This window comes from Clavelina lepadiformis, chromosome 9, assembly GCF_947623445.1.
Source record: "Clavelina lepadiformis chromosome 9, kaClaLepa1.1, whole genome shotgun sequence".
Classification (NCBI taxonomy): domain Eukaryota; kingdom Metazoa; phylum Chordata; class Ascidiacea; order Aplousobranchia; family Clavelinidae; genus Clavelina; species Clavelina lepadiformis.
Window position 1 is genome coordinate 12,903,501 of NC_135248.1, and position 13,122 is coordinate 12,916,622.

Sequence of the window (13,122 nt, forward strand, 5' to 3'; positions counted from 1 at the left end):
CACAAAGGTTAATGAGCTAAATGTAATTGCTAAATCGTCAAATTGATTTCTTTTTTAAATCAACAATCACTTAATTTTTTAATCTATGGTATCGAGAATAGTAGGCTATCGAGATAATTTCTTAAACGATTGCGCAGGAACACAATTTTGCAGAAACCCGACCCAGCAAACACATATCTGCACATATATCTGCTGCTAAATCACAGAAACTGTGCAAAAATGCCAGCTGTTGTTAGTTTATGTTTCAGCCAATGCAAGGCTTAAATCGTTGAAGTCGTTGTTGTTGCTTTCACAACAAAGACTGTTGGAAGATAGACAATAGTTTCAGTTTTCAAATCAAAACATACTTTGACAGGTAGTTTAATGAGAACATTCACACAAATCAGTTTAAAATGTCAAGGATAAGTTCTGGTTATTCTGGAATACCAATTTGGCAAGAGAGTACAAGTAGGTTATAACTTACGCATGTCTTACGTTAAAAAGTATTTGAGTACAGTTATAATTCAATCTTTAACTATGCAGTTGTACTACAACAAGTAACACTGTTACAATAAAAGATTGCAGAAAATGAGCATCAACATAAGCGCAACGTGTATTGGTGATTACGTAATCAATTACGTATCTACGCACTAAATTTTGAAACGCGATTAGAAATAAATTCGATATTTTATTTGCAAGAAAAGTACTTCAAAGTTCCGTTCAGAGTAAAGATACAGAATTAGCATGAGAACCGTGGCTCGTATCTAGACCAGGAATGGTTGAGAGATGGACGAAAAAATAAGGAGGATGGAGGACCAAGGACGGGAATGATGTTGAGGGGAATGGATAATTTGTCGGATGGATATTGAAGTGTTGAAAGCCATTTTTCCGTTATTTGAGAGTTAGTTAAACAATTCTTAAACAAAACAATTCAAAGGTTAAAATGTTTTTTTATTTAATCAAGCAAATGGTTAAACGATCGCACAGACCTCTCAAAAAGCCCGCATGTTGCCTGCACTTTCCTTACCTCTGATTTAAATCAAGAACGACCGGTTTTCATTCATAAAATTACAATTTGTTTTTCAGGTTATTCAGTAAATAAGTTGACAGGAGATGTCAAAGATAACTGTTGGTTATTGGAATATCAGGGCTCTTGCTGAACCCATTCGTTTGATGTTGGAGTATTGTGGAGCAGATTACGACAATAAAAGCTATGTAGTTCTAGGGGAACCACCTAACGTGGACAAAAGCCAATGGTTTGACGTCAAATTTGAGCTTGGATTAGAATTTCCAAATTTGCCATACCTCATTGACGGTGACGTCAAGATGACGAAATCGTGGGCGATTATGAACTACGTTGCTAGAAAGTTTGGAAAACTCGTTCCAAAGAGTGAAGAAGAAACACAGAGATGCGATATGGTAAAAGAGGCTTATATCGATATGTGGTTTGCCATCAAGCGCATGCTTTTCAGCTCTGATGGCAGAGAAGTAGCAATGACGAATCTTCTGGCAAACGATTTGCCCGTATATCTCTGCACGTTCGAAAACTTTCTCTCAGACAAAGATTGGATGGCCGGTGCCACTCTCACCTACGTTGATTTCGAGATCTGTGAACGCCTCGACGTGTTGACTGAGATGAAGTCAGATTGCCTGGATAAATATCCGAATGTGAAGAAATACAAGGAAAGGTTCTTTGCACTCGACAAGATAGCAGTATATCGTCGCTCTGAAAGGTTTAAGGAATATTCTATTTTTAACATATACACCAACTGGGGATACAAGAAGGAAAATTAACAACTCGCTACAATATGTACCAATGACAAATTTGCTATGACACAAACAAGTAGGACAAAAGAACTAATCCGGTATTTGCGCAACCGCTGTGACTTATTACTGTACTGTAAGTCAGAGCGTGGAATCACGTTGTCAGAATCAGAATCGGAATCACGCTGCAAATGTATCGATCAGAGTACACATTTTAAGAAATTCAACAGAAACCGGGATCCCATATTTTAACTTCTATTAAGACGCAAATTAAAGCTGATTTATGGTATAGAAAGAAACATATCAACTCAAACGGTAGATTAAAAGTTTTAACCGTTATAAACATCCAACTGCTGCAACTTCAAGCCGGTTACATGGAGCTTTTTGCAATAGTGTTTTACGTTTTGTTTAGGTCAGTAGCTTCGTTTTTTTATCTTCTCAGTTACGTTTAACTAAGTTCACGAGGTATATCTGTGTAATCTTCATGGTCTTAACAAAGATTTTTTCGTTAACGTCTTCATAATCCGCACCAATTATAAAGATTTGTGAAGTTATCTTGTATGTTTTGAAATGGAAAATTAAATTTTCATCATACACTATAATCTCTCTGCTATAATTTACTTGGAAAATCTTACAAACTATAACTTGTGATGTATCAATTGAACTCAGAGAACTGTTTTGTTGAAAACATTCCCTTTTTTATTTTTGAATCCAAGGCTAAATAAGTATGTAAATATATAAATAAAATGTAAATATATGAATAACAAGTTGTGCATGAAATCAATCAGGGAATCAGTAACAGACATTTTGCCCTTCCTACACTTCTACTTTATTCTTCAAAAATGTGACCAAATTATCTAACAGGATACTTCACAATTGCCCATCGTTTCGTCATTTTCATGTCACCACCCATGGGATATGACAAGTTTTGTAAAATTTTTCAACCCTTGAAATCAAGCCATTGATTTGGTTCCACATTAGGTAGTTCCCCGTCATATATTTTATCACTTTGATTTTATCGTCATGGACTAATCCTATCCTACAGCTGTCAACACTTTTCGTAAGTGGAAAATCGTTTCTGTGTTAGACAATTTTGCAGGATTTTGTTGCTCTTATTGATTTGTCATTGAAATATAACCTATGTATGATCATAATATCAGCACACAAACCACAAGCACCAACAATTACAAGAATAACTATGAGCTTTCCAGAATGTAACACAATCGACTCTGGAAGATTTAGTCTTCGCATTTCCCTCCCCATTTCGCCTGTGGTGACATAAAAGGCCATTTCTTGAATCGATCCGACTGTCTGTAAGCTGCAATCTTGTCCAGGGCGTAGAATCTCTCCACGTACTTCTTGATGCCTTGGTGCTTGTCCAAGCAATCTGACGTCATTAATTGGATGACGCCAAGCACTTCGCTAAAGTAGAAATCGACGTAGGTCATTTTATCTCCGATCATCCAATTAGAACTGCCAAGGAATTTTTCAAGCAAGTCCAGCAACTTTGGAAGAGTTTCGCCGAAGTATTTCTTCTTTGCCTCGTCAAAATCGTCGTGAGTGTAACAAAGCATGAAGAAGGGCATGGCAAGGTCACGTGCCACTTCTTCGTACACGTCACAACTTCGAATGTCCTCTTTAGTCTTCGGGTAAAGTGTTGCATGTTTCCGAGCAAGATACTTCATAATCGCCCAGGTCTGCGTCATTCTGACGTCACCGTCGATGATGTAAGGTATGTTTGGAAAATCCAGATTCATGTTAAGTTTTACGTCAAACCAAGAATTCTTTTCAACATATCTTTTATCTTCATATTCAATACCAAGGTACTCTAGCATGTAACGTATTGGTTGTGCCAGGCCTCTGATATCCCAGTAACCAAGAATCAGTTTTGTCATGTTGTCAAAAACCTAAACCTTTATTCTGACAATATTTAAGCTTATATGACTTAATGAAAAGACGGGATTAGCAATGTACAAAATATGAACAAAAGCTGAGCTGCTATAAAATAAAATCTTAAAGTCAAATGTCAACGGTACTGAAATACCCTGCTAGTATTTTCTACGTCGTTTTATCCAAACCTATAAAAAATAAACGAATTCGTTTATGATTAGAAATGGATGACTAACCAACTTTTACTCCCTATTCTGTAAATTCGTGAATCTTTTTGCTGTAATACTCCACCTATAGTGAATACAATTCGCATTTGTTGTCAACCCCTTGTACAAAATTCTTATTCTTCGTTTTCGTTTCTACACTATTCTAAATTTATTCGTACATTTGCTTGCTGCTGTTTGCTGGTATCTTACAAACAGGTAATTTTACAATATCCTCATTTTACAGGGTTTGGCCTACAATGGCTTTTCAAAGGAAAATTCAAATACACAACTTGCTAGCATAGCGTTATGCTGCGTGGTTGGCAACGGATTGATTTAGTTCGTTGTTGTGAAACGCAAAAAAACTTTTACTCGTCGCAAGGTAAATAAAAAAGCCATCACATTTGTTTTGTTGTCGTCAGCCGCTAAATTATGTCTTTTCCCAAGGCCTTCGTAGCTAACTGTTTATTCAAGACTATCAAGAACAACATAAAAATCACAATTTTTTTCTGAAATTTGATCAACCACTGGCAGTGCTGGTTGACGGTGACATCTAAATCCAACTGCTGCCATATTCGGGGAAAGCTACAGACTTGCCAACATTTTATCGCAAACACTTTAGCTTGAAGTTTCAAGAACTAGTCAGCTTTGAAGTGGTCGTTCACTCCTAGTTCAATTGCGTTGTTGTATGACAATGACAGTTGCTGTTACAGGCTTAAACACATAAAGAAATTAAATCATATTTCAGTTTTCTGCTTTAAACCATCAGCAAACGACAAGCACAATGGTGTAGCGTACATCTTTTTCAATGGAAACACTATTTTACAATTTTGGAAAATTCTAACATGATTTGGAAACACTGAAATTTATGATTACAATATTTAAAGAATTATTGAATGGGTTTGGTTATGTCTACATCAATGATCGAATTCTTAACTGAATATAAAACGAAATTGTTTGAATCTAAAAATTTGCAATAATTTGATTGATTTGTTTTAATGATTGTGAAGCGAGATTTCAAAATCGTTTTCATAACGACTTTCATTACTCTTACACAGCGACTGCGATAAAAGTAAGACAGCGGCAATAATATGTTTAAAACAAGCAACGAACAGGAATGGAAATACAGTATAACTAGTTTGTTTCTTCTGCAAATTATTTCCAAATACACAAGCAGCGCTATTGTAACTTATTGAATGACGACTAATTACTTATTGTTGTCATTTCTGACGTAGCCATTTGATCTGTGTATGTTGAAACCTGTCATATTTTTGTTCTAAAAGCATCATGTATTGGATAGCAATGACATTTTGTTTTGTACATCACTGTCGATGTATCACCTAATAAAGAAGATTCCATCATGCAGCGAGCAGCAATGACATCACATCTATCCAGAGACCAACATCGGTGCGCAATTATGCTGCACATTACTGGGCTCGACACCAACGCTCATTATTGTTACCATGGCTACCAGAAACAATTGTTACCATGGCCATTACAAACCTGTTTCCGCCTGAGATATAAAAGTTATCAAAAACGCAGTTGAAACCCGTATTCCACGCACACATGGATTTTTTTATGTAAATTTGAAAACGTTTGGTATTACATGAGGGAAACTACCTAAATTTTAAAATTAAATGAGAGTAAAATCGATATTATTGTTTGTCTTTGTCTATAACGCAAGAAATCGGCAAAAGGGTTAACTGTGTGTTAACTTAAGAAAACCTCAAAATTAAACTTATGGCAAAGTTTCTAGCAAAACCAAAAGTTTTATGCAAGTTACTTTTAAAACCAAAGAAAGCTATCTTGGAAGTGGTGAACTAGATGAGTTTCTAAAGATCAATTGGCTGGATACTGGAACTCATTTGCCTTCCGGTAAGAACCCTGAACTATTTCTTGAAAACGATTTACGCCAAGGAAAGAGCGTCCTTTACAACTCCAGGCTTTTCTGTGCTAAGTACATTTACCAAAAACCAAATTTATGAAAAAATTTCGATAGTTGATGTTAGTTTGCTGAACAAATCATTCAAACCCAAGTCATTTCACAGCGGTACACAATTTTGCTGCCAAAAACTGTTACCCAGGCGTGCGACAACTTTTTCTTGCGCAATGATATTAGCAGTGGCAATATAGTAGTGCAGTGGTTGTAGTTAGTAGTGCAGTGATGTAGCCTACAGTGGTGGTGGCAGTACAGAGGAGTCCGAAATTATTTTGGTTGAAGAAATTTTACCATCACCAGATGAAATGAGACCAACAACGTATTCAGTTAATAAACGGTCTTTTTGAACATATTTCAAGGATGATATATTTCTGTTCTTCAACTTAGAGAAACTAAATCAGGTTCAGAATAGCAGAAACCTTTGCTGGTACTGCAATACCTAGAGCTAGCATTGTGATTGTTATCTAACCATGGTAATTATGACGTAACAATTTTCTATGAAAGCCCGTTAGTTTGGTGTAAAATTTGTAACAATTGGTCATATCAAAAGTGGTAAGCTTTGCTGTGCACGCAATTTCTCAGTTGTTTTATATAAGCAAGCTATTATGGGAAATGGGGGTGGTGGATTGGTTTTAGACTGGCCTAAGCCAAGTCTGACTGTTTGACTCCGCTAATGATTGTCTTTGACTCCGTTGCGTTTACTGTCTCTATATTGCTTCTTAAATCAACACCCACTTCATAAACTTTAGTTGTTATATTGTCCGAATAAGTTGTATCGAATTAGCAATATTTACACCATGATCCCACTTTCATAATAATTCAGTAATAACTTCAATTTAGCAGAACAAGGGAAATAACTCAGAGAAGAGAGAATTTCCAAGAGCCGAGAGAAGTACTAGCAAGTCCTGAAGGGATAAGCCCTTGCAGAGACTCGCCGGCCAGAGCTTCCAGACATCCCGATTTGAACCAAGCTTAACGTTTTATATCATACACGTCAGCCAATCAGCTAACGCCATGTTCTATTATTACACTGCTACCATAAAACCACGTATCGCATACATTCTACGTCATTAAATGCTTCATCAAGTACACTCAAACTTTACGCCGTGAAAACAATGCTATTTGAAACACTTCAATCTGCGTCAAACATGTCGGTTAGAGTTCCTTGTTTGAATAACTGCTTAACACGAATACGAAGCTTTTGCAAACATTACATTATCTAAACTGGAGAAAAAATACAAAAACTCATGCAATGCCAATTTATATGACTAATTGCAATTTCTACATGATCCCCACAATAATTCCCCCCACTCATAAAAGCTTCGAGGTAGGAATGTTGGTTTTGGCATCTTGCAATCCTTGAGAATGGAGCATTTGTTTGTTTTCTCCAGTCAGATTTGTGCAGTCATCACAGGTCACACGAATTGATACATGCAATAGAAAAAATAGCAGTAAACATTCTTCACTAATACTATGTTATATAGAAGGGTTTTTAATATTTTGATATTTTTTTTTATATATAGCTTTTACCACAACCGAAGTAACATAAAAGTACCATAAATGTAGTTGCACACAAAACCTAACACAAACAGTTTGAATGAAATGATTGCCATTATAACTAAATGCATTTCAATATTTTGACACAATGATATCGGACAACGCGTTTGGTTTGCCGAATTTCTATAGCAAGATAATGTAAGTATAAGGGCGGGTAAGGGTTAAGAGGGTTTTCGTAATGCAAGAGAAGAAATAAAAGTTCGATCAGTCTGAGTAATAAGCTTAATATCGCGATTCGCCCCAACTCGTTTTCTCCTTGCATTTGTCGTATGCAAGTTATGCGGTACCATTTGTGAATCGAAGTTATATCGGGATAGTCACAAATCAACAGATTCTGACTTATACAGGATAGCAGTTTGCAACCTGGTATATGATGACAAACAAGGCAAAATAATCGTACGGCGTTGGTTAACGCTTGTACTTAATGTAAGTCATTTATGAAAGCAATAAAGGTGGGTTAATATAAAACGTAGCTAAAAGTGCTTAGCGTAAGAAAAGATTAAAAGAATGCTTTGTAGGTAGACAATGGGGTGAAAGTGACCGTTGATAAGTATGTGGCTTAGTTAGCCTGTGTCCGTGCAAATAAAAGAAAAGAAAAATCATCTACCACAAAACATGATTGAAAAATAAGTATAGATAGAAGTCGACAGGGGGATAAGGAATACATTAACTTTTAATTCAAATTGAATTTCTCGATTATGATACGCGGTTTACGCAGAACAAATATAAGAAGTAACTACAGTATGAATTTATATGCGCGTTGTCCTTGGGGACATAAATTTATGAGGTAAAATCAGCTAAAGAAACGTATTTAATATTTTTGTTATTAATAATCATGATATATGTGCGCTAGCTAATATCTAATAACACCAATAACATGCTACGATTTATTCAGAAATGAGTAATGTACTTTACCGGCTAAGAATTAATCGGGTGCAGAATCAAATGTAGAAGTGTCCACAACAGATTGATAACTTCGTTCTTCTTGATGATTTTTCTTCCATTTTTCTTTTGAGCGATGCTTGACGCTGGTCGGTGTTGGTTGCTGAATTTGGCTAGTGTTGGCTAGCGTCGTCATCATCGTAATCCATAAGGCCAGTAGCATGATAGTCATTGTTCGTTAGCGAGATTTCTTTCAACTGGTTACTTCGAGAATTTTTGAAATGTCTGCCGCAATTTTCTCGCTAACAGACGGTTGAATGCAGTTTTGTCTCTCGATCCTAATCTGACTCCAATTTTCACCTTTTATAATCGAATCTTTCAGAAGTGCATGTGTTCTTCTTCGTTTGCAGAAGAAAGACGGGGTTACCATTTATGGGAAATGGGGGTGGTGGATTGGTTTTAGACTGGCCTAAGCCAAGTCTGACTGTTTGACTCCGCTAATGATTGTCTTTGACTCCGTTGCGTTTACTATCTCTATATTGCTTCTTAAATCAACACCCACTTCATAAAGTTTAGTTGTTATATTGTCCGAATAAGTTGTATCGAATTAGCAATATTTACACCATGATCCCACTTTCATAATAATTCAGTAATAACTTCAATTTAGCAGAACAAGGGAAATAACTCAGAGAAGAGAGAATTTCCAAGAGCCGAGAGAAGTACTAGCAAGTCCTGAAGGGATAAGCCCTTGCAGAGACTCGCCGGCCAGAGCTTCCAGACATCCCGATTTGAACCAAGCTTAACGTTTTATATCATACACGTCAGCCAATCAGCTAACGCCATGTTCTATTATTACACTGCTACCATAAAACCACGTATCGCATACATTCTACGTCATTAAATGCTTCATCAAGTACACTCAAACTTTACGCCGTGAAAACAATGCTATTTGAAACACTTCAATCTGCGTCAAACATGTCGGTTAGAGTTCCTTGTTTGAATAACTGCTTAACACGAATACGAAGCTTTTGCAAACATTACATTATCTAAACTGGAGAAAAAATACAAAAACTCATGCAATGCCAATTTATATGACTAATTGCAATTTCTACATGATCCCCACACTATAAAAAGTATCTTTCACCAAGAAGAGAATATCTGATTCGTGATGATTTTCAAAGTTGCTTTGGTCATCACTTTTGTGCTGGTGTGCGCAGGTATTGTTGGATGATATATACCGTAGCTTTGGGTTAGGTAGTTTCGTTTTATGCAGTGGTGCAGCCTTTAACTGTAAATTGTGAGTACAGTATTTGTTTACACATAAACGAAGGTAGTTCCCCATATTGTCGTTTGACGGCAATTGATATAATAGACAACAAATACCAAACAAAGTTGTCAGATTGGACATTTTTTAATTGCTTTAGTCCTTCGAAAATCAATTCCATCATTGCGGCCATCGATTGTAAAATAACTTCTTTGTGTTGGACCTTTTGGATGAAATCCTTATCAATGGTTGGCGATTGATGTTTTAAACCAGCGTGGTCCAACTGCAGGCCCGCGGGCCAAAGTTGGCCCGCGAGCACCGATCTTTTGGCCCGCGAACTGATAGTCAGCTTTGATAGTCGCTATTGTCGAGTAAGAACCTCGACCGCAGATGTCACATTAATCAGCATTTAAATTTTATCAGCTAAATTTTGAACTATTCTAATTTCAGTTTTAATAAAAAAGCGAACTTTTTTCAGTTCTAATATCAATGTCACATTGTTCTTCAGTTGTAATTTAAAAACATTGGCCCGCAAGATAAAAAATTTTCAGATTTTGGCCCGCGATGAAAAGAAGTTGGACCACGCTGTTTTAGACAACGGCTAAGCACATTTTAAGGCGCGTTGTTGTCTGTTCTGTCTTCTTGTAACTCAGAAGTGCTGTAATACCAGGCCAGCATTTTACGTTGACGTCAGCTAAGTGTGGATTTAACGTTGTTACAATCGTTGCTGATTATGGTCTGTGCTGCCTTGTTGGAACTGAAGAGCAGTTTTAAAAAATATGATGGGTTTTAATTTCGGCCCAAACTTTGCAGTTGGTTGCGTTTTTTTGTTTCCTTAGCTTGTTCAGCAAATTGCTTATGAGGTTCATCTAAGACCCAAAGCAGAAGCGAAGACAGCTTTATGAAAGACAGAGACGTCCGGCCGGGTCTCCGAAAAACGTCCGGCCCAGTCCGTCCAGTTAAAGTCAGGCTAACGTTCAACTTTACGACTTTTCCGTTTAGGCTACTGAGCAGGAACTCCAAAAGTTCTTTACAATGAGGAAGCCGCGATAGTTCGTTTAAGCTATTTAGCTTTTATTAGGTTTGGTGACACTTATTCACGCGACACGTAATCACGCGACGCTTAATCACCGACACATAATCACTAGGACGTTTAATCACGCGACTCTTAATCACGCGACACATAATCACTAGGACATTTAATCACGCGACACCTAATCACTAGGACATTTAATCACGCGACATTTAATCACACATTTACAGTATCGGCTACCGTACACACAAGGTAATAATGTCATGCATGGGAAATGTAAGCAACTGCACGAAGATAAACTAAAATCTCGCTTGACAGATAACGGTCAACTGTGTCAACACGATGACTGTCATCGTGTTGGTGATATTTCTGGCTAAATAACAAAGAGTTTCTAGCTGGTGGAAGTCAACTTTCAACCAATGTTTTCTGAATTTGACGGTTTAATTTAAATTATCATTAGTATTGTCGCGATACCCATCTATGCGTATATGTGGTGTACTTCGCTTTTGCAAAACTTTGTTTTAAGAAAGGTAATAGGTAAAAAGTTTTTTCTTCACGTCAGAACCGTTTTGATGGTACTTTGATACTCGAGCTTCGGTGACAATAGAATAAAGTTACATATTACATAGGTTATACGTAGTAATGCAAAATGACATGTTATTTCCTGATTGGCTAATGTGTTTCTATCAAAACTAAGGTTTGGAAAAATATCCTCTTCTTGTCTCTACACATAATATCAGTTTTACCTTCTGGACTGTTCATTACTGAATAGGAGTTATAGTTTTGTTTAAATGTGAAAAGATGATAAAAATGTTTCTAATGTGATAAAACTTATTTCGGACAATATAACAATTAAGTACCTGTACCGAATAAGGCCCACCTAACACTTAGAGTCTTAGACTGTATGAAGCTGGTGTTGATTTAATTTTAAAGAAACATTATAGAGAAAGCCGGCGCAACGGAGTCAAAGACAATTGTCGGGGAGTTCTAAAAGAAAGACTAATAGTAATAGCCTTTGGCTTTAGGCCAACCTTAAAAGCAATCCACATCGTCATCCCCACAGAGAGATGCACATGAGCTTGAATTACTGAATTTTCCTCACGATTTTCCGACATCCAAGTGATTATGTGTCGCGTGATTAAATGTCGCGTGAATAAGTATCCAAGTCGCGTGATTAAATGTCCTAGTGATTATGTGTCGCGTGATTAAATGTCCTAGTGATTATGTGTCGCGTGATTAAATGTCCTAGTGATTATGTGTCGGTGATTAAGCGTCGCGTGATTAAGTGTCGGTACACCTTTTATTAGAACCGGGGCAGCTCCTTTCATAGACCGCTCCCGGTCTTTACAGACGATCCGCACCAATGGGAACTGGTCTTTCGCAAGTGCTGCTGATGAGTTTATGGCAAGCGATTATTTGAATTTTACTCCCTGGCACAATGGCGGTTGTTGCTGTTGTCATTTTCCGCATCTGGTGTGCTGAACCGGCTACGATAAATAGGCGTACAGTGGGTCAGATAGTCGAAACCGTTGAAACTGTCCACATGTAACTTGTACTTGTATGCATTTGTAGAATAGAAAACTGATGGATATTCAACGAAATATGAACGGAAAAACTGTTTCAGGTTTCTCCTTGATATGGTTACGTATATAAACAAAACAGCATGTCATGCGTTTGCAAAACTTTTCATACAATTCAAAATATCCAATTTTGAAGAACAGAAGTTTCTTATGTTTTTATGTCTACTACTCTACTATGAATAAAAATAAGTCTTTAAATGCGATATATACACTTTATCTGGTATACATTTTACTTTGTGGGAGCATTGTTACTGCTTAGGCCTCATACATGTTAAACGTTATTAAAGACACTATAGGCCTATGTCATAAACCGCCGTAACATTAAACCTTTGTTGAACTGACTCTCAGTAAAAGAGCGTGTCCATTCCATGCCGTCTCACAGGCGACTATCAATCACGCAGAGACAGAACAGCGAATGACGTGTCTTTATTCTGTGTTGTTTTTTTTCAAATGCTGGTCCGGATGCAAATGCAACCACAACAAATTAGCAAAAGTAAGTTTAAACGAGATATAACTTTCCGCCAGATGAAGCCAAAGAGAGGAAAAACGAAGACCGCAATAAACAACATTAAACTGAAAACCCATGCACATTAGAGGGCTGTAAAGCATTGTTAATTTCAAGCACTTGCACAAAAACCTGTGTGTGGTGTTTTTTTCTTTATCGACAACGTTGCATCCTACAATGCATTTTCTTCATTTGAACAGCCATTGGATGTAAAATGGCTGGGGCTAGTACAGGCTTGTCTTTATCGAAAGTTTGTGCAGTTTTGACGTCGGTGTAACTTGCGTGGGCTTTGATGTTGTTGTCGTCAATGATGGTGTTGACCTCTTCTGCACTTACTGACCTTACTATTTTGATTTCGATAGAACTAAGATCACGTCATCACGTGACTTTCTACTGTTTATAGCGAAGTTGTCATACGTTCGATGTTAATGACAGAGCTAAACTTAATGGCAATTGCAAGTTGGACAAGGATTGTTTGCTAAAAACTATATGATGAATAAGAACGTTCGCCAGTTCCTCTGTGACG

At 37.0% G+C, this 13,122-nt stretch overlaps 2 pseudogenes; one reads left to right on the plus strand and one right to left on the minus strand.

The window, feature by feature from the left end:
• Positions 1-1,070: 1,070 nt before the first annotated feature.
• Positions 1,071-1,777, plus strand: LOC143470887 (glutathione S-transferase Mu 4 pseudogene; annotated as a pseudogene).
• Positions 1,778-2,461: 684 nt separating this feature from the next.
• On the minus strand, positions 2,462-3,797 carry LOC143470795 (glutathione S-transferase Mu 5 pseudogene; annotated as a pseudogene).
• Positions 3,798-13,122: the final 9,325 nt, after the last annotated feature.